Source organism: Olea europaea, chromosome 10, assembly GCF_002742605.1.
Source record: "Olea europaea var. sylvestris chromosome 10, O_europaea_v1, whole genome shotgun sequence".
Taxonomy (NCBI): Eukaryota; Viridiplantae; Streptophyta; class Magnoliopsida; order Lamiales; family Oleaceae; genus Olea; species Olea europaea.
The window spans coordinates 23,400,598-23,423,878 of record NC_036246.1 but is presented as its reverse complement, the minus strand read 5'-3'; positions in this window follow the sequence as shown (position 1 = coordinate 23,423,878).

Here is a 23,281-nt window from a genome sequence, read left to right as displayed (position 1 = left end):
AAAAATTTATAAAAGACATTTCCAAAAATAATTTTAGTACTACTTTGCCTCCAAACTCACAACTATTGTACAAAACAGAGCTAAGTTAAACAATCTCTGCTTAAGTTTGAGGCATATTAAACTAAAAAAAATACAAAAATAGGCCAAATGCCATGATCTCTGAATTAAGGCCATCGAAAGAAACTATGAAATTTTAATATGAACCGTGCTGTGTGCAGAGCTCGGCACACAGCACGGGCTACAACCCCTCATAAAGGAGGGGGCTCGCGCCAATAAAAAATGCACCGGCCCTCTCCTTTGTGAGGGAGCTGTAGGTTGTAGGATTGTACAACCAGTTTTATCCTTCTAATATTATTAAAAAGAAGAAGAAGAAGTAAAGACTAAAAATAAAAGATCGTGGACTTAAACCGGCCAAAAGTGTAGACGCCCATACTATGGAGAGAATTTTGTAGCGTGTGTTCTACTTCAATGGTTGGTCCAACCCAATTTTCTATGACTTGTGTGTGAAGCTTATGAAGCTTCTCATGTGTGTGTGGGGTGGCAATTGAATTGGTGTATAGGGATATGTGATGGTGGCTTTCGAGTTCATACTAGGAAGAAATTTTACTAATTAATGGGTATATATTTATCATTTTTTCTTTATGGATTAGGCAAACTCTCCTGTTATGGTGTGTTTGATAGGGTCAATTCTATGAAAAATGGAATTCATTTTCCATCCAAATTGTAGTCTTTTATATCACACTTTTTCCATGGAATTTATTTTCTTGATTGTCTTGAAAATTGTTCTTTTCTTGGTTTTCCAATATGATGGGAATTGGTTTTCCACCATACTTTGACGTTTTTTTTCTTTTTCTTTTTCTTTTTTTTTTGTAATGGAAATAAATTTTAAGAATTATTGTAAAAAAATATTTCCCTTTAACTGACAATTTTCATGTAAAATAAAGATAAATGAACAATAAAAGATAGATGATTTTCTTGATTTTTTTTGTTGGCAATGGAAACAAATTTCATACCCAATACCAGTAAATTCTATCCCTTTAATTAAAAATTTTCATGTAAAATAAAGCCAAACGAATATCAAAAAACACTTTTATTTCAACATTTTCCATGTGAAAAATTATATCAATCAAACACAATAATTTACAATTTCCAGGAAAACAATTTCTCGACAATTCAATTCCCTGAAATTTGTTTTCAATTCAATTCAATTCCATCTTTGCAATCAAACGGACCGTTATTCTAAATTTTACTTTTTAATCAAACTGAATTTAACAAATTATTTTATTTGATTATATGTTTGGCAAACTCTCCTGTTATTCTAAATTTTACTTTTTAATCAAACTGAATTTAACAAATTATTTTATTTGATTATATGTTTGGACATTCTGTCAGGCTCTGATTCAAGCATTTAATCCTTGAAGAATTCTAAATGTACAGGATTCCCTTCACAGAATTTTTACAGATGCTGTTTGTGTGTTGTTCATTTTTATTTTTATTTTTTATTTTTTTGTCATCTTTCACCAAAATAGCCACATATTCCTCCTGTATAAATTCTGTGAGCCAACTTCTGTAACTGTAGCAGTGTTCTTAATACTTCAACATTGTACCTTTTTTGGGTTGATTCTTGGATTAGATTTAAAATATTTGTTCTTGTTGCTTTTGGTGTTAGTTATGACTCTATTTCGCTCTCCTTTTCTAAAATTCATTTTTCTTTAAATTTCCCCACTTGTTTCATGTGACCTACACACTTTATCAATTTTTCAACCACACATTTCTCAAACTTTTATCAAATCTATTAAAAATCTAATTTTCATCCAAATCAAACATGGGCTATGTTAGTTCTTCTACTATAAATCAATAATGGTAGAAAGAGACCTCCATTGGTATATAAAATTAGTTGTATGGGAAAAAAAAGTCATAGTTTTAGAGATTTTTTTCCCCCCAAATTCACCGCAAACTCGTATTTATGTTTCCTTTTTGTAAGTGCCAGTGTTTTTTTCTAGTTTAGTGGAGTCTCTATCTATGTTATTAAACAAGTGAGTAGAGTTGTTCAAAATCGTAGAAAATATCTCATATACAACTAGGATTTCTCTTAATATGGTGATCAAACTTCAATTTGATGAATGTCAACTCTATCAACACTAAATTACTTTTCTAGCTCCACCCTAAATGTAGCTTTATAAACTAAGAAATGCGAGTGGCCATAGGCCGATACAATATGGCAGACAAAATGCTCTTTAAAGTGTTGCTTTATAAAGGAAGTACTAAGGATATGGGTTTAGTACTTAAGAAAGAAACAAAATGAAGAGATTTAAAAAAAAAAAAAAACCATAATTAATTATCAAGTTAGAGAAAAGAACTTCTGTAGTTACGAATAATGAGGATAATAATATAATGCAAGGTTGATTATGTGTACATATGAAAAATAATTAGTGACAAGTAATTTAAAACTTTAATTTTATCTTAAAATGAAATTTCACACTTTAGAAAAATTACGAATAGTCTTCCACGTAGTGACAGGGGTAACATAGCATTTTGTCGGATCAATGCCTATATCAAAGTCAATCATGCTACTCAAATAGGAAATTTTTACAAAAAATATTGATAGGAAACACTTGTGAGGTGTATTTATTGGAGGATGGAATTTTATATTTTTTTAAAAAGACGATTCACAATTCACCACCTCATATTTGTCAACTTTTTCCCATCAAAACTCCTTGTTCAAGTGGCTTAATTCATATTGAAGTTCACTCTACTCATAGCTGGTCCTGAGGCAAGGCAAATGAGGCCGTCGCCTCAGACCCAAGATCATAAGGGGTCTCATTTTGGCCCCTTTATATATATATATTCAAAACAAGGCCAAATAGTCCAGATCTAATGGTGTGGGATTTGATCTAAATTTATTGAAGAGAAGATCTAAAATTGTTAAATTTGGGTTTTTTTTCTTCAAAATGATGTGGGATTTGATGAAATTTATAAATGGGTGTCTATAAATATTCATATCGTTGTCTTATTTTTGTGCACAAACTTTGTTAAAATAGATATTTATGTGATTGTATTTGTTGAATTTATGTCGTTATCTTATTTTTTTACAAAAACTTTGCAAAGATATTACTACATTTTACAATTCTTTCATTCTAGATCTGCTTTAAAAGGGACAAAAAATCGTATTTTAATATATATGTGTATTTTTATTTAATTTTAGTTGATAATAAATTTTTAATCAATTATGCCGATTTCTTAATCTGCACTTCCACACTTCGCACAAGTTCCTTAACTCTATGATTAAATCTTTGGTTTTGTTGTTTTATAATATAAATCATTTCTATAAAATATTTGGTTGATATTTAAATGTTTTAAGTTAGCAATATGTCGTATAATACAGTGTTGAATTTTGCATTTATATTGATTTCGTCGGGGCCTCATTTGTCTAATTCGCCTCGGACCCTGACAATCACAGAATCGACCCTGGCTCTACGGGTACTTTTTACACTTTTAAAACTTATTTTGATTTTTCAAACAGTAATTCGATCATTTCTCCGTGTGAATACTCAAGTCAGCCACGCGCGTATTGTTTTGACCACGGGATGGAAAAAAGTAGTAAACAAGGAATCTTTCCATTCTTCATCTTAAGTCACTGTCTGTCAGGACCATAGACATGCGTAACTAAACTGTTAGGTAGGGGATATGTATTATTATTATTATTATTATTTCAAGTTTTCAAATTATAATTGGGCCATTTATTTGGAAATTTATATATTTTTTTCAGAACAACTCACAAATATATTAAAGTATTTACTACTTCCATACTTGATGTTAAATATTAGTAAGGAAAACGTGCATTGCAGTTAATTGGTAAACATTAAATATAAATATATTATGGTTATTAAACGGACATGCACAAGAAATTGAATAAAATGAACACAAGAAAAACTTACAAGCAAATTGCAAAAAATTATAATCGTTCATCAAATCTACCCATCAATTATGTCATTGTAAGAATGAATATACACGATAAAAATAGCCTATTATTTTCAAGCTCAATTAAAAATCACATTAATTCACTAAATAACTTTTAACATAAACTCACCCAACTTTTGAAGCACAATTCAAGTAGATGGCAACATTCACAAATAAAAAATGTAGAATTGAAATTTGACCAAAATACCATACCTTTGACACTACTAATATGTTCTTTAAGTTATATTCACCGATTATCTTAACGTTCGAGATGGAAAAAAAAATAAGAATTCACCATAGAATGAAACAAACCAATAAAATTGACTAGAAAAATAAAAAATGGAGAATAATAATGAAAACAGGCCCAATGATTCCTCCAATACAATCATAAAAATGTTCAACCTCTCCAAGGGTCTTCAACAATGACCTTGACGCTATTTTTTCTCCCCCTTTCAACTCCCCAAGTTTACCTACATTGTTGACATCCCATGTCTCAATCATTTCTATTTTATTTTAAGTGGAAAGTGAGAAAGAATTTTTTATTTATCCAAAATTAGATCCGTTTGGCAATATGCAGTTATTGTTTATCTTTTGACTTCCTTCTTCACCCTTTAATCTTTTTGGGGTTGCTGACGTAATGGAAGATTATAGGGAAGATGAATAAATCTCACGAAAAATTTTATTTCTGTCAATCAATGCGGCCAAGAGACTACTCTCCGCGCGGCACGGAGAGTGTGCCAACAAGCTACCTTCCATACTTCCCACCAACTCTCGTATCTTCTCTCCTCTAAAATCAAACTTCCCATCTTTACTATGAACTATGAATTTTTTGGTTGTTTTTTTCCTTTTTTTTGTGGAGATTTAGCAAATATTTTTGCTCTGTTTTGGGTTCCTTTATTTCGAAGCTGAGATAGGAGTTGCACAATGCCCTTCTCAACAGAGTCCATTTCTCTGTGCAGTGTCTCTGCCTGATACCAAGATAAGAAGTAAACTATGTTTACAAGAAATAAGCTTTAGCACATGTATTGAATCATCGTTCTAAAAGAAACCTTCGTAATCGGAACGAAAATGACACACTTAATACAGTGGTGCATGATGCATCTGTTAGCTACATCAAGTTTCAAATGAAAAATAGACGGTCATCATGCTTAAACATCCTGTTAAATCACAGGAGAACACATCCAATGGTGTAGAAGAAAATATTTCAACAATTATGTAATAAAGTTTACAAACTACATTATCATTTGGAAGACAGATAAAAGATAATACCCCTGCCTGGCCACAAATCTGAACATACTTTTCCAGAATCTCTTGCATCTCTTGCCTCTGATTTTTATGATACGCTCATCCAGCAGTCGAATTGGAACTTTTGTAGCACTACGAACCAAGAAACAAGATCCATGTAAATACAATGTTCGGTAATGTTTGAAATAATGAAAAAGGGACCATCTTCTAATTTTTGAAGAACAGATGCAAACAACAAATTATCTACACAAGTAAAATGTTGAAAGTCTTTCGTTTTCAATTTCTCTCACAATCTATGCATGTCTCAATTCCCCTCCATTAGTTAGTCAAACATTAAGAATGGACAGAAATATACAGGAGAAAATACAAATTGTATCATAGAGCGAAATACCACAAACGCATGTTCCAGCCAACTATGATCACAGTACTCTTGATCAGAACACACGAACACACGAGAATCATAATGTGAAAGGTGGACATAAAAACATTGAAGAGTCAAACAAATTCTTTCTTTAGAAAAAAGGGACAAAAATACTATAATCAACCTTTGAGCTAAATCAGTAAAAGACTCCTTCAGTATTGGCAAGCGATGAGGCGAGTTTCACTTCATATAATTTCATGATTTTAACAATAAATTCTAGGAATTTCCAGTTTATAACCTCATGCATAAATTCCCTTTCTGGTTTAAGTATCGAAGGAGCAACGATAAGTGTTCTCGTTGCTTTTGTTTCAGGTACCGAAGGACTACGATCGTGCTCATTTAAAGTCCTCAACCTCGGAAAAAAAAGTAGTGCGGATTTTTGGTAGCATCATCAATCCGAACCATCATCTCCTGGGCAAATATGAATAAATAATTACTCGAGAAACCAAATAGAGCCAAGAAATATAGTACTGAGTCGCGTCCATGGGAATCTTCTGAGCTGGTCGATGAATATGAAGGACACAAATTTTCCTTCCACCGGAATTGTGCAAAGCCCACATGAGAATTGTCACACTCTTCTTCACATCTTTTCCTAAAACCACAGAGTGTATCCTCTTCACTGGGTGGAGATGGAGTTCGTGGCTCCAACTCCTCAATTTCACTCATCGTGACGTTGTTTTCCAAAATCAACGTGTATGGGTACCTTTTTTGTTAATGAGCGACGGAAATTCAAACAAAACCATCGAATTGATTGAAGAACAAAAGGGTTTATAGTAACCGTTCAGGTCTTCTCCGCGTACCTTCTGCCCGTGAAAAGCAAAGTGTCCTTCAATTCCTAATAAAAAAAAATAAAAATTTACTTATATTGCATTTAAAAATTGGTCGGCTCTAGGCTAAAATTGTATTGCTATAGTTCCATATAATTTTGGTTTCACTAAATATTAATATATTTATTCATTTGTAAGTACTGTCGCTATAAATTTTTTTATCTTTTCCAAGACCATGCTTCTTATGCTTTCAAAAACTATTACCAGAAGAGCCCAGCTCCCACCAGTTGTGCTTTCGGGGGAGTAGCACAACTCAGTAACACTGATCTAAGTAAGACACTGTTCAATTGTACCAAACTGTTGACACACAAAAGTTCAGCCAAAATCGAATAAGTCCAAGGAATGAAGTCCAATTGGAGGATTCCCAAATCAGATAGCCCAAAGAACGGCCCAATCATGCAATGCAGGATAAATGCCCAAATAGGAAAGCCCATGAACACGGTAATACTATCGTCCAAGGTTACAAGTCGCCCAAAATTTGAGCAAATGGATTGCCATGCAGTTGTTCAGAACTGTGACCCATTTCTCGCCCAAACTTTCGAGTCGCCCAGGATCTTAGCAAACATAAGATATTATGGTTACCCAAAGGTGCGGTTAATGAAGCAGTTATTGAGTAGCCCTATCACGTTCCACGATTCAAGGAATTCAATTGAAGACGGTTGAAAGACAAATGTAATGGCAGCAGTTAGAGAAGACAGTTCCATGACAAATTGGCCACTATGAAGAAAGTGGGTAGTTATAGAGCAATCAAGCAGTTTTTAAGCGGTTGATCACGAAGAGATCATCCAAAGAGTATAAAAGGAAGAAAAGACATATAGCAAAGGACCCCGAATCAAACAATCTCAAAAAGAGAATATGTAACTTTCAATTTCTTAGTTTAGATTTAAACACTTCTTTTCAGTAACTCGTGTGCTTGCGCCTCTTGGAGCATTTTGTTTTTATTTTCCAATTGTAAAGTCATCGCCAATAAAAACACCCTTTTTTGGGACTTTGTCTCAAGAGGTTTGTCACTTACACAATCGTCTGATCCCTTTTTAATTGTTAGCGAATAACCCGCGCGAAACAATTTGGCACGCCCAATGGGACAGTGGTGTTTGGTGTTGAAGATACAAAAGGTGAAACAATATGCCTCAGAGATCCGATAAAGAAGCAGCAAGTTAGGGAGGAGTCCAGTCTGTGATCGAGCGATATGAGGAGCAGCATAGCTCTCCACGAACAGATGGACAGAATCAGAGCAGTAACAGTCGTTACGAATCAATGACAGAGTTGATTCCTCGAACTATACGTGCACTACTTAGAGAACTCACACAAGATGTCGTTGAACAGGTAAATCTTCGAAACATTCATAATATGGAAAGATTTACTCAGAATGGGAATGTACATTATGACAACATGGCCAAATAACTGAATACTTTGAACGAAATAATGAATAAGTTAGTAGGCCAAATTTGTCAACCAGTTATGCCTCTTGCAAACCACTTTCAAACTAGGACAATTGTGGGACATACTCCCCCAGTCCTAAATCCAAGTCAAAGGGTAGAACCACCTTTCGGTCTCTCTACTTCAAATCAAGGGGATGGTGTAATTCCAAATCAGAATAATGGTACTGGTACGCCTAACTTGGGGGGTAATCCAAATGTAAGAGATAATGTCCTAAATAATGGGCAGAATACCCCACGTGTTAATGAGAGAATAAATGTTCAAGCTAATGATAACAATGGCCCAAATCATGGTAACCTTGTTGCCAATCAAGGACCAAACATCAGGCCTCAAACAAATCAACCGGTTAACCAACCTGTAGGAATTCCATATGACCCCAACGTCATGTTGAGGAATCAAATTATGGAAATCGTACAGGATCAGATGACTTTTGGGGTACGTCCTGTCATTAGACCGACTTACATAAAGCCTTATCCTGATTGGATAGACCAAGCATATCCATGGCCTAGAGGGTATAAAGTGCCAGAATTCTCACTGTTTACCGGTTTAGGAGAGGTGTCTACTCTAGAACACATAGGGCGATTCACACTGCAAAGTGGAGACGTAACTGATTACCATAAAATGATGCTTTTCCCTAGTTCATTAACAGGAGTAGCTTTCTCCTGATTCAACAATTTGCTAGCGAACTCTGTTCAAACATGGCAACAATTGGAACAATTATTCCACCTTCAGTTTTATAAGACTGAGTCTAAAGTTACTTTGGCTGATTTGGCGAATCTACGTCAAATGTCAAACGAATGGGCAGAAGGTTTCCTCCAAAGGTTCAAGATAGCAAGAAGTAAATGTTTTGTATCTCTGCCCGAAAAAGAGTTTGTCAAAATCGCTCAAGGTTGTTTGGGCTTTGATTTGAGAAAGAAATTCCAAGACAAGGAATTTCCTGACCTTTTCCAATTGAGCGCGAACGTGATTAGATATGAACGATTGATAAAAGAAGAAGAGCAGACAAAAAATTCTAGCAAGGGGACTTATTATAGAGACCCAAATTTTGATGTTCATACCATCAATAATGAGTCATATGATCAAACCGAAATGTGTTTGGCCGAATTAGTCAAAGGAGACACGTATACTTGTCCTATAATGGCTAAGCCTAGACCATCGGGCAAAGATGAGCCTATGAAAGATGAAAACATAAAAGCTAGAATGTTCTCATTCGATGTAATCAAAGATGACCTTATATTTGATAAATTATATAAGGATAAGCAAATAAAGTTGAGCGATAAGCATAAATTGCCAAACCCTGAACAAATTAAGGGTAAAAAATATTGTAAGTGACATAATGCATGGTCACATTTGACTAATAATTGCTTGATTTTTCGTCATGTGTTACAGGATGCCATTGAATCAGGACGAATTACGTTAGATGATAAGAAGAAAATGGCAGTGGATGAAAATCCTTTTCCACAGCCACTTGGAGTGAATATGGTGACGTCTGGTTTCAAAAACAAGTTGCCAAAATTCAAGTTGGTTATAGATGATGGAGAAGAAGACCCTGGACCACATCCCAATGTCTTTGAGCGTATTAAAAGGAAAGAGCCAAAAAAGGATGAAGACGTCTTGTGTGTAAGATGTAAAAGAGAAGTGAGTGGGAATACGGAGAAACCAGAGATATGGCAGCATCCCTATCGCACTACTTTCTTCCCAAACGCTCAACCTGGTAGAGGGCGAGGTACATCGTTCTATAAGGGACCGCCTTTTGAGAGGCAGTTCAGGCCAGTAAATAATGGGAGAACATTCAGGCCGCAACCTCGCCAACCAAATGTATGGCATTCGTTCCAGTATAATGCAGGAAAGGCGATACCCTTCAACGAGATGACTAGAACTCAACAAAGGCGTTTCCAACGAAATTATGGACGAATGATGAGGCAACAACAAGGAGTGCCACATCCTAAGGCGCCTAAACTACTCGAGGTAGCCAATCAAAATGTTCTCAAAGACAGTGAAGAGACTGGTACAAATAAATCAATGAAGGAGTTGCCAGAAACCTCTTCTGGGAAATTGAAGTTTGAGCTAGACAGAAGGAATGGAGAAGATCCAGATCAGTCCCTTACTATTCAGTTCGGTACATTACCTCCTGTCGTGGCTAATAACTATTTACTAGTCAATGATTCAAGAATAAAGAGAAGGAAGAAGAAGAAAGAGAGGATAACGAAGGAGAAGCATGCGTGCTAGAATATGAAGAAGGCCAGACTTCTAGAGAGGCCTACAATGGTGAGGAAGATGATGGTATGACAGACATTGAAGAGGAAATCGATCTGGAAGTAGAAAGAAGAAGAAGAGGAGTATCGTACAGTACTCTGTTGAAGCAACTATATCGAGAGGAAATTCGTGAAGTAGACTTATTGGGAGAACCATCTGGGCGTTCTTTCGATTTTTACGTGCTGTATGGGACGTTCAAAAGGAAGAAGAGAGTCTCTCACTCTGAAAAGTATGGATTACCTCCAAGAATAATGCCTCCTCCCACAGGTTGGGTAACGGAAGATGAAGCATTAGAAAACAGCAAAAAGGAAATTCAGGAGACAGAGGCTCAGTGCGATATGATGCACGTTGACTTATCACAAAAGGATAACTCGACAGAAGACAAGCAGAAAGTAGAAATAGAGGCTGCCGAAAAGGTTATTTTTAAGCGGCCAGCCATGAAATTGACTAAACACTTGAGGCCGTTGTACATTAAAACTCTAGTTAACGGCATACCGGTGGCAAAAGTGCTTGTCGATAATGGAGCAGCTATAAACACCATTCCATCTAAGATGATGAGGAAATTTGCAAAGACAGAAGGGGATATGATTCCAACAGAAGTTATCCTTACAAGTTTCAATGGAGGAGCAACTGCAGCTAAAGGAGTTATGCCATTGGACATAACTATAGGGACAACTACTAGGACCACAGTCTTCTTTGTAATAGATGGTCCAACTAGTTACAATGTGTTATAGGAAGAGATTGGATACACGGAAGTCGCTGTATACCCTCATCGCTCCATCAATGCCTAGTTTTTTGGAATAACAAGGGTGAAGTAAAGGTGGTGCGGGCCGATCATAGGCCTTTTGTCGTAGAAGCAAACTCAGTGGAAAGGTTCATGTACGAAGGAAACTATGGACCTGTCAGGGTAGTCCAAGATGGGGAAGAAACTCAGATTGTCGCGCAGACTGAAGAGCCATTTTCAATGGACGCACTCACTGAAATGTTCAGTCAGATGAGGCAAAAAATAGTGGCCCTCGAAGAGCCAGTAATTGGCAAAAGAATAATCAAGGAGTCTTGAATGAGTTCTAAACAACAAAAGCAAATGGCCGATATTCAGGCCTTCAAAGTCAAATTAATGGCTTTCAATAAAGAATGCAAGGACATGATGAAAGAAGAGGCAGCCCTGAAAGCGTTGAAAGATAAATTAGCAGTATTCGAACTGGAACAAAGTATTGGTCGAGAAGTCAACAAGGTGGATTGTTTAGAAGAAGAAGTGCTTACAAGGGAGCTGGACGATGAAGTAATGCGGATCATCAAGCCTGGTTATGCTCAAGCACAAGACCCTTTGATTAAACTAAATATTGGCAATGAAGGAGAAGATCGTCCAACATTCATCAACCAGATGCTCGATCAAGAGGTTAGTGATAAATTAATCGCTTTGTTAAAGGAGTATAAAGATTGTTTTGCTTGGGAATATGAACAAATGCCTGGTTTAGATAGAGAAGGAACATAGATTACCAACTAAGCCTAATTTTAAACCTCATAGGCAACCTCTCAGACGTTTTGCTCCTAATATACTCCCTGAGATTAAGAAAGAGATAGAGCGATTATTAAAAGCAGGCTTTATTAGAACAGCCAGGTATGTCGAATGGTTGTCTAATATCGTGCCAGTACTAAAAAAGAATGGTAAACTAAGGGTGTGCATACACTTTAGGAATTTAAACATAGCCACACCTAAAGATGAGTATCCAATGCCCACGGTAGATTCTTTAGTAGACTCAACTGTCGGACACATCATGTATTCTTTCATGGATGGGTATTCAGGATACAATCAAATTTATATAGCTGAGGAAGACATACACAAAACTGCCTTTAGATGCCCTGGGTCTCTAGGATGTTTTGAATGGGTAGTCATGCCTTTCGGCCTAAAAAATGTAGGAGCAACTTATCAAAGGGTAATGAATTTAATTTTTCATGATATGATAGGCAAGTTTGTTGAAGTGTATGTAGATGATATAGTGGTCAAATCCATTAAAGAAGAGGACCATTTCGAACTGTTAAGATGTTCATTTGAGCGAATGAAGCAATATAAGCTAAAGTTGAATCCCTTGAAATGTGCATTTGGTGCTAATACAGGGAACTTTCTTGGTTTTTTGGTACACAAAAGAGGGATTGAACTTGATAAAAATAAAGCGAAGGCCATTCTAGAGGCCAAACCACCTAGCAACAAAAAAGAATTTTAAAGGTTTCTAGGCCAAGTAAACTTTTTAAGACGCTTTATTTCTAATTGTGTAGAGTGAACTAAAGTCTTTTCGCCACTTTTAAAGCTGAAAAATCAGGACGAATTCGTCTGGAAAGAAGAACATCAAAAGGCTTTTGTAAGCCTGAAGACATATTTATTAAGTCCACCAGTGTTGGTGTCACCAATCCAAGGACGACCAATGAAAGTATATGTATCGGCTGAAAGAGAATCAATAGCTGGAATGATCGCGCAAGAAGACCAATTTGGTGAAGAGAGGGCGATTTACTACTTGAGTAGACGGTTAACAAAATGTGAATGTAATTATTCTGCTATCGAAAAATTATGTCTTGCATTGTATTTCACATGTACAAAATTAAGGGCTTATTTATGGCCCGTAACCGTTTATTTGATTTCTAGAATAAATTTGGTTAAGTATATGTTCTCTCGCCCTATTTTACACCAAAGGGTAGGCTTTTGGACGTTAGCTTTATCAGAATTCGAAATACAATACATACCCCAAAAGGCAGTCAAAAATCAGGCTTTGGCTGATTTTCTAGCCGATCATCCATGCCTTGACATGCCTGAAGAAAATGAATTAGAAATCAATTTGTTCGAACTAAAACCTTGGGTGTTGTATTTTGATGGGTCAAAAACCTCTACAGATGCAGGAGTAGGAGTAGCATTGATAAATCCTTTAGGGATTTGCTACAAGTTCGCATTCACTTTGGATAGGATGTGCACCAACAATCAAGCCGAATATGAAGCCTTAATCGTGGGCCTAGAACTAATGATAGATATGGGGGTAAAGAACGTAATAATTAAAGGCGATTCTCAATTGGTAATTCACCAATTGATTGGTGATTTTAAATGCCAAAGTGATTCCATCATGAGTCAATATGAAATTGCCCAAAAATTGTTAGAAGAATTCGATCAAGTAGAACTTCAATGCGTTAATAGGATATATAATGACGTGGCAAATGAGTTGGCCCAGATGGCCTCAGGGTACTCAAAGGTTTTAAATTGGAAGTCTACTTGTGAGTATGGAACCATATTGCCCGTGATCCAAAGAAGGGCGAGAAGGATTGAACTTCATTGCATACAAGATGGAGATGCAATGGATTGGAGAATAGAGATTAAAAGGTTCCTTAAAAAACCCAATGAAGGAAATAATAGACAAATAAAGCTGCGTTTGCTAAACTATACACTAATAGATGAAGAGTTGTTTAAGAAACGCTATGATGGTATATTGCTAAAATATGTAAGTTTGCAAAAAGCCAGGATGATCATGGCTGAAGTGCACGAAGGGATATGTGGAGCTCATCAAGCTGGCCAAAAAAATGATGAGATGGTTAATTATTAGGAGTGGATATTTTTGGCCAAAGATGGGAGAATTATGCGTTCAGTATGCAAAGAGTTGTTTAGCATGCCAAAAGTATGGTCCAATACAAAGGGCGCCAGCACGAGAGATGGCACATATTATTAAACCTTGGCTGTTCAAGGGTTGGGCGATAGACATGATAGGGAAGATTTACCCCCCATCGTCCAAGTAACATACTTTTGTTATAGTTGCAACTGATTATTTCACTAAGTGGGTAGAGGCTGTACCTTTAAAGGAGATCACCCAAAAGAATGTCATAAAATTTATCCGTGATCACATCATTTATAGATTTGAAATTCCACAAACTTTGATGGTAGATCACGGAACATCTTTGAATGGGGATCAAGTGAATAAATTCTTGAGTTAGTTTGGGGTTAAATTAGTGAACTCCACACCATATTACGCTCAATCCAACGGACAAGCAGAATCTTCTAATAAGATTCTAAAAAATATTATAAGGAAAATGATAGATGAAAATGCCAGAAATTGGCACAAATGTCTAAACAATGCCTTATGGGCTTATAGAACGTCGCCTCGGTCAAGTACAAAAATTACTCCTTTCCAACTTACTTATGGACAAGAGGCCGTTTTGCATATGGAAATCAACGTGCAATCGATCAGAGTGTGTTTGCAATATAAGTTAAGTGGTGATGAGTATACCGAATCACTAGTTCAAAACTTATTGGAGTTGGACGAATTAAAGTTAGACGTCCTAGATAGATTGCAGGTTCAAAAACGAAGAAGGACTAAATTTTATAATAAAAAAGTTATAGCCAAGTCGTTCAATCTGGGCAAATTGGTTTGGAAAACAGTACTTCCTTTGGATAGCAAAAATCCAAAGTATGGCAAATGGTCGCCCAATTGGGAAGAACCATATAAAGTAAATAATGTGTTACCTAATAGAGCCTATCATTTGGAGGATTTAGACAACACCAAGCACATGAGGTTCATTAATAGCAAATATTTAAAAAAATATGTTCCTTCCTTATGGAAAAATGAACAAATAAAAGCATAATCAAAGCGCATTGAACGATCATAGAGTAAAAAGGGCCAGAGCGAAATATATTCAAATAAATTCCTTTATTATCAAACGTTCATTACAAAGCTGCAAAATACAAGATGCTAAATGCTCTATAAACTACAATTAAGAGCAAACTAATCTCCCGGTCGATTGCCGAGTAAGAGGGTGTACTGGCCTTGATCGCCATCCCGATCGCACCGCTGCAAAAGCAACTAGAGAGGCCGAGAAGCACTCTCAGCAAGCAGAAAGGAAGATGAAGCGCTTTAGCACCGCCTTCCTAAATGCATCGCTGCAATGACGGGCAAGGAGGTTGAGAAGCACTCTCAGCAAGCAAGGTGACTTGCAGGCACCCTCAAAAATTATCTTCCATCATCGAACTCCCTATAAGGAACATGGAGACGATGGGAAGAACTTCGCTGACCAAAGAATATTTCCTATATCTCCTATACCAAAGGTGACATCAAGAAAGATAGCAAAATGGGCGGATTAGATGATCCATTTCCATGAAAAACGAAGGTTTTGGATTGACTGTCAAAATGCCAAATAATGGCAGCAAATTGGTTTTTTGAAGGAGAAAATGGAAATGAAGATGGAAAGTGTGAAGTACGTGCATTTATAGGAGGGTGAAGGTGAAGAGACAGAATATGAACAGTCACATTCGTGCTTAGCAAATGGAATCAAGTGGCCCAAAGTCTTGGGAAAAGAGGCAGAAATATCAAGAGAAAATATGCAAATAATTTTAGCATAAAGCAGTTAAATGCTTGAGCGATTGACGATTAAAAGACAAACGTCAATAAATACATAAGAAGCTAAAATAGTTATTCATTAACAATGATGGCTGCTGTTATGATCAAAATTAGCAATGGATATCAGTACAAGGTTATAAAGGGAAAGTCAATACGAAATTACAAAAAGAAAAAGTTAAGGCATTATATATCTTAATTACAATTCACCCCATACCAAACGAATTCTTTCCCTAAGTCTCCCCCAGTCCTCGCTCTGTCGAGAAGAAGTGATATTCAATTCAGCCACAACATCATCATCAACTTCCAGCTTCTTATACTGCTCGATCAAAGACTTAGTTCGCTCAATTCCTTGGGATACATTACGCTTTTTAGCAGCCATTCTCGCCTTGCAGTCATCCATCTTGGCTTGAAGCTCCTTCATCTGTGCAGCCAAACTAGTTATCAAAGAGTCTTCAATCATGACTTCGGAAGAGATTTCTTTCAATTCGTCCTCAACTTTCTTGATCTCCAGAAGTAAGGACTCTTTTTCAGATACAGCGCGAAGATATTGAGTACTTTTGGCCTTCAGTTCAACATTTTTGGCCAGCAAGGAGAGGACCGACCTCAGAATGGACAACTTTCAACGTCGCTTTAAAATCAGCAGAAAGATTGAGCAACGGAAGTGTCAGTGCTTGCTCCAATTTCGCATTCAAATGCTCAAGGTTATCCTTGTGCTTGGCAGCACTAGCCTTAGCGATGTCCATATCCATGAAGGACACATACTCAAATATCGACTGCTTGAGGAACTTCAAATCTTCTTCTGAAGAAGCAGAAGGACGACTGGCTGAAACAGGGCGAAATGTCTTGACTTGCCCCCAGGAAGTGAACAAGCCTTGGATGGAACACACAATTTTATCAGCATCCTGCAAAGAAAGTTACCAACATTGAAGGTTTTCACTACACTAAACAAAGTGAAAGTAAAGGTGAAGCAAAGATTACCTCATCAGCAATCTTGGAAGGTGGCATGTCCCCAGCCAAATCTACCACCTGTGGGTCCACCATTCGTGAGGACTTCCCCTTGTCTAAGCGAGAAGAACTTACCGCAACGGGCAGACTCATGGGAGCATCTGCAGAACTCAAAAAGCAACAAATCAAAAACCAATAGCACAAGCAAAAGTGAAGCACCAAAAAATGAATTACCTTCTGCTTCGACATTTGGGGGGTCGACGCCCTGGGAAGAAGGTGGCTCATCCATTGGTTGTGATGGAGATTTTGGGACTGAAGATTTCTCTTTAAGTGTAGTCCCTTCATCAGCTGGTTTGGACGAAGCAGCCTCAGCAGAGGATGATGGAGCAGGAGCTGCCAACACCAAAGTCTTCAAATGAGAGGCTGAACTTTTCTGAGAAATCCAAATAAACCATCAACACATAGAAAAGTTTCAAGTATGGAAATGTATGCTTGTGAGTAAACCAATTTAATTACCTTCTTCCTGATGATGAGAAAGGTGTCATCATCATTATCATCAGCATCATCCTCCAAAATAGGAGATGCTGAGGCTGGCCGTTTGCGGCTTGGGGCACTTTTAGCTGTAGTTGGCTTGGCAGGAAGAGAAATCGATGGACGACCAGACTGTTTAGCACGAGCAAGGGAAGAGGGACTCCTAATGGACATAGGAGTGACCAAAACAGGAGAGGTGGAAGAAATGTTTGGCTAGTCCAGTGAATGGAAAGCACGATTGGCATCAGTCGTAAATAATCTGCGCTTCACTGACGGCTAGAGTCGTTCAAAAGGGGGATGGATGGCATGGCTAGGATTGAAAGGGACTAATGAAAAGTTGCTTGTCAAAAGAATATTGCGAGCATTTATAGCTACTGCCTCTGCCTTATTAATGGTGTGGAAGCGATCTATTAAATTTCTTAAATGGCAAGGGGGAACCGGCCAAATTTGGCCAAAGTCAAGTTGGCGAGCAAAAAATTGGGGAGCGTATATTTCAACCCCAGCTTTGGCATTGGTTCCAGTCAAAATATCATGGAACAACTCCCTCCCGGTCAAAAATTGAATCCAAATGAACAGAAAAGTGCTCGCACTATCCATAGTGGATGGAGGTTGCACATAATCCGGAGTCAAAAAGGGAGGAAAATGAAAGAAGGAAGGGATTGAATTCAAAGTATAAAAGAATGAAAAAATGTTCCTTTTGGACATATTTACAGGAGTCAGGGGATCAATGGCTAGCCCATAGCAGCTAGCAGAAGGATTGGAAAATGATGGAGCACCAAGCGATGGAAAATAGGCTCTCAACTACATTTGAGTGAACCAAAGAGGCCCACTGCCAGTGGGAGATGCACCATTCTTCAATTGGGATTGAAGAGAAGCCATACCTTTATAGAGGGCAGCTAAAAAGAAAGAACACAAATTTAGAGGCCTACCACGCGCCAACTCGTGCGCTATGGGTAAATAACTCATGGATGGCTTCAGGTTTGGCACACACAAAATGTATTTACAAAGCCAAACCTAAAGAAAGGCCACATGCTCAGCATGGGAAGGCTCAGCGCTCGAGTGGTTATGACAGGTTTGCAGGCTTGAATAAGACTCGGTGAGTTTTTTATCAAATTTTGGGGCGACACTAGAAATCAAAATACCAGGAAAAATGGTATCGCCCAAAGGTGGCAGATTTATTAGGGCCCCAACATCCCTTAAGGTAATGGACATGGGACCAAGAGAAAAAACAAAAGTATTATACTCGGAAGACCAAAAATTTAAAGCAATTGAAAAAAGTGCTGGGTCAAAAATAGGGGGTTGAAGAGAGATTTCTAACAAATCAGAAATCCTAGCACTATTAAAAATTGCCTTAGTAGGACCATGGTCCACAAGGCGAGCATGCCATCTACGAAAAATGACATCAGATTTAGGCCAAATGCGAATACCTCTTTCGCGAAACGGCCTCAGCGGCAAAGAGTTTAGAAATGAAGGGCCCTGAGTACAAAGGAACAGCTGACCGACCGCCGCTTGTTCGATGGCTTCGACGTTGTTAAATGGAGGACCTAGATAGAACTCATTGAGTTCAACATTGGCTGGTGCAAGGAAGTTCGGAGTTATATATGGCCGAGTAAGGAGTTTCCCGAAGTCTTCGAAACTGAAGGAGTCACCAGACTGGGATTGTGAAGCAGCCATTAGGAACGAAATAGAGTTTGTCGAAGTTACGTAGCAGAGAAGCAAGAAGATGAACAGTAATATTGCGAGAGAGAAGCGCGAAACAATGAGGCGTGATTTAGCGGTACAATGAAATTGCGTGTATTTGGGGGTTATAAGGGTTTACAAACGTCGCACCTTTTCAGGCTATGGAAGAAAACAATGATTGAAATCCTTGATAATTTCGATTGTTGCTAAGAAACACAAAGTGAATATGGCAAAAATTAATAATTGGTATTAATTCTGCCATATTGGGGGGTAATTGTTGACACACAAAAGTTCAGCCCAAATCGAATAAGCCCAATTGGAGGATTCCCAAATCAGATAGCCCAAAGAATGGCCCAAAAGTTTCTCAAAGATTTCAACAATGGATGGCTCTGATACCACTTGTTGCATTAAATTGAAAGGAACCATATTCATAAAATCCTTTCATAAAATCATAAATTCCATGTTGAAATCAAAGAGACAATGAAAAGTGCAGAAACATACCTTGATCTATGAATCTGACTGCTTTAATTGGGTTTTGATCTTCCAATTGATACGTGATTTTCCTTCCTTTGTTTTCTTGAAAAAGTCTCTGTTGATGGGGATGCAGAAATACCATAAAAAAAATCACGTTCAAATTGGGGACCATAACCATTTATTAAAATAACTGCAATTGGCAGTTATTAACTTTAAGTTATTTCAAATCGGCCCCTCATCAATTCAAAATAACACCTTCTGGTCTCTACACTTTAATCCCATAAAATTTAATACCCATTAGTCCAAAATTAAATCCAATTGATCACTTTATCGACTAAATTTACTTTAAAATAGCACCACACATTCTAATAAATGTACATGTGTGGCCCCCAAAGTTGGAATTTTTTTCCAACAATCTCCCACTGAGCCAAACATGTTACATTATAAATGTGTACAGACTTATGAGCTCAAAATTGTGTTATAGTTATTAAGGGTATTTCCAAACAATCTCGTCCATTAGTTACATCGATGTAGGATCAAAGCAATTTTCGTCACATTTAGCGTGACTTTTTCCATCAATGGTCATGTACATCAATACAACCAAATGACATAGATCAATTATGGGAGTGTAGCATGGAAATTACATGTTATGTGATCCGAAATGTCTATTTCCAACTAGTCCAACCTTATTTCTTAAGTGAGATTAGTACTGAACATAATAACAGAGTGGAATGAACTGAATACTTTATTTCTGTACAGAAAATATCCAAATACATAAATGTGTTCAAAGAACTAAACATATATAAAGCAATAAGAATACAAACTCCCACTAAAACATGATATCCTCAAGAAGTACAACACCCATATGAGCGGTGTGCTCATGAAAGACCTTGGGTGGTAATCCCTTAGTAAGCGGATCCGCAATCATGGAGTTTGTTCCAATGTGCTCTATAGAAATGTGTCCACTCTGTACTCTTTCCTTCACAACCAGGAATTTAATGTCAATATATTTTGACTTAGATGAGCTCCTGTTGTTGTTAGAATATAGAACTGCTGAGTTGTTGTCACAATACAACTTTAGTGGTCTTTCTATGCCATTCAGAATGCGCAGCCCAATGACAAAATTTCGCAGCCATATTCCATGATTAGATGCCTCATAGCATGCTACAAACTCTGCTGCCATGGTAGAAGAAGCTATGAGTGTCTACTTGGTACTCTTCCATGAAATAGCTCCTCCAGCTAGCAGATAAATATAACTTGATGTGGATCTTCTACTATCTTGGCATCCAGCAAAATCAGAATCGGAGTACCCTATGATCTCTAACTGATCCGATCTGCTATATGTGAGCATATAATCCTTTGTTCTCTTTAGATAACTCATAACCCTTTTGGCTGCCTTCCAATGATCCATCCTAGGGTTGCTTAAATATCTGCCTAGCGTTCCAACAACAAATGTTATGTCTGGGCATGTACATACTTGAGCATACATTAGACTCCCAATAGCTGATGCATAGGGAATCTTCTGCATTTCCTTAGCTTCAAGGTCATTTTGCGGGCACTGTTTGAGACTAAATTTGTCTCCCTTAGCGACAGGGGTGTCACCTAATTTACAGTCTTGCATGTCAAACCTCTTAAGTACTTTATCGATATAGCTCTTTTGTGACAATCCAAGAATACCTCGAGAATGATCCCGATGTATCTGAATCCCTAATACAAAAGAGGCGTCACCAAGATCTTTCATCTCAAAATTCTTTGATAAAAATCTCTTGGTTTCATGCAACATGCCTATATCGTTAGTGGCAAGCAGTATGTCATCAACATACAAAACCAAGAAAATATGCTTACTCCCACTAAACTTGTGATACACACAATCATCAACGACATTTACCTCAAAACCAAATGAGATAATGACCTGATGAAATTAGTGATACCATTGACATGAAGCTTGCTTGAGCCCATAGATGGATTTCTTTAATTTGCAAACCTTGTTCTTTGAGTCTCCTGACACAAAGTTTTCTGGTTGCACCATATAGATTGTCTCATCAATGTCGCCATTTAGAAACGCCGTCTTGACATCCATCTGATGTAACTCAAGGTCAAAGTGCGCAACAAGTGCCATAATTGTCCTTAAAGAGTCTTTCGTTGAAACTGGAGAGAAAGTCTCTTTGAAGTCAATACCTTCCTTTTGGGTAAAGTCTTTAGCCACAAGACGAGCCTTATATCTTTCCACATTACCATTTGAATCCCTCTTGGTTTTAAAAATCCATTTACAACCAATGGGCTTCACACCTTCAGGTAACGGGACAAGATCCTAAACTTTATTATCTTGCATAGACTTATACTCCTCATTCATGGCACCAATCCACTTTTGAGAGTTAGAACCCTGCATGGCTTGATGGAAATTGATTGGATCATCTCCCACCATTCCATTATTTTCCTCATGTTCTTGGAGAAATACTAAGTCATCTGAAATAGTACTTTTCCTCTCTCTCTCTCGTGGATCTCCTTAATGGTATTGGCTCTTGAGGTTGTTGAGTTTGTATTTCTGGAATAATTACCTCATTTTGGATGGGAGGTATTTCAACATTGTCTTGTTGAGGTTCTGGATATGCTTCTTGATCAACAACAGGTATAGAAACCTGTACATTGTCAAAAGCAATAGTAGGAATCGAAACTGATCCTTCCTCAACTTCTTCCTCAAAGACAATGTCTCTAACCTTATTTCTCCCCCCAAACTCAAACTCCTCAAAAAATGTTGCGGTTCCCGTTTCAAAAATTGACTTTTAAGTGTGGGATCATAAAATTTATAGCCCCTGGATCGCTCAGAATAACCAATAAAATAGCTGCCAACTGTTTTGGAGTCCAATTTCTTTTCATGTAGCCTACAAGGCCTAGCCTCAGCTGGACATCCCCAAATGTGAAAATGCTTTAGACTAGGCTTTCTGCTTGTCCAAAGTTCATAAGGTGTTTTAGCAGCAGCCTTAGTTGGTACTCTATTCAAAATATAAGCTGCAGTCTTTAATGCTTCTCCCCAGAGTGATTTTGGTAAGGTGAAATGACTAATCATACTCCTTACCATGTCCTTAAGAGTTCTGTTTCATCTTTCAGCTACACCATTCATGCTAGGCGATCCTGGCATGGTATATTGTGGGACGATTCCACATTCCTCTAGGTATTTAGCAAATGGTCCCGAACATTGTTCACCTGAACCGTCTTATTTGTCGTAGTACTCACCACCACGATCAGACCTAATGCTTTTTATCCTTTTGTTGAGTTGATTCTCAACCTCAGCTTTAAAAGCTTTGAACACGTCCAGTGACTCAGACTTTTCATGTATGAGATATAGGTACCCATAACGTGAGTAATCGTCTATGAATGATATAAAATATTGTTGGCCATTCCAAGAAGCTGTAGGGAATGGTCCACAAATATCTGTGTGTATCAATTCTAAGACGTCTGGAGTTCTTTTAGCACCTAATCTCCTTGTTTTTGTCTGTTTTCCCTTGATACACTCGATACAGATGTCAAAATCCGTGAAGTCAAGGGAATCCAAAATACCATCTGACACAAGTCGTTCAACTCTAGCTTTTGAGATATGGCCTAAGCGCTTGTGTCATAATATTGCAGAATTTTCTTTATTTAATTTGCGTTTAGTACCACGTGAATCCACATGCAAGGTCTCATTATATGATGCAATAATATCAAGTAAATACAGGTTATCATATGCAGATAATGAACCAATACCAATAATATTGGAATTTAAAGAAAGACTAAACTGATTGTTTCCAAATGAACAACAATATCCAGATTTGTCCAAAGAAGAAACAGAAATTAAATTTCGTCTAAAAGACGGTATAACGAAAGTGTCTTCCAAATCCAAATAATTACCAGTTCCTAATAATAACCTAAAAGTGCCTATTACATCAACTTCCACCATCACCAACATAGATGCATCTTTCACCATCACTTGGCTTTCGGTAGCTCAGGCAGCCCTGCATAGAAACACTAATGTGAGTAGTAGCACCAGAATCTATCCACTAAGTGTTTCTAGGTACTGAAGCTAAATTATTCTCAAAACAGACCAAAGTAAGAATTGTACCTTTCTTTGCACGCCATGCGTGATATTTGGCACA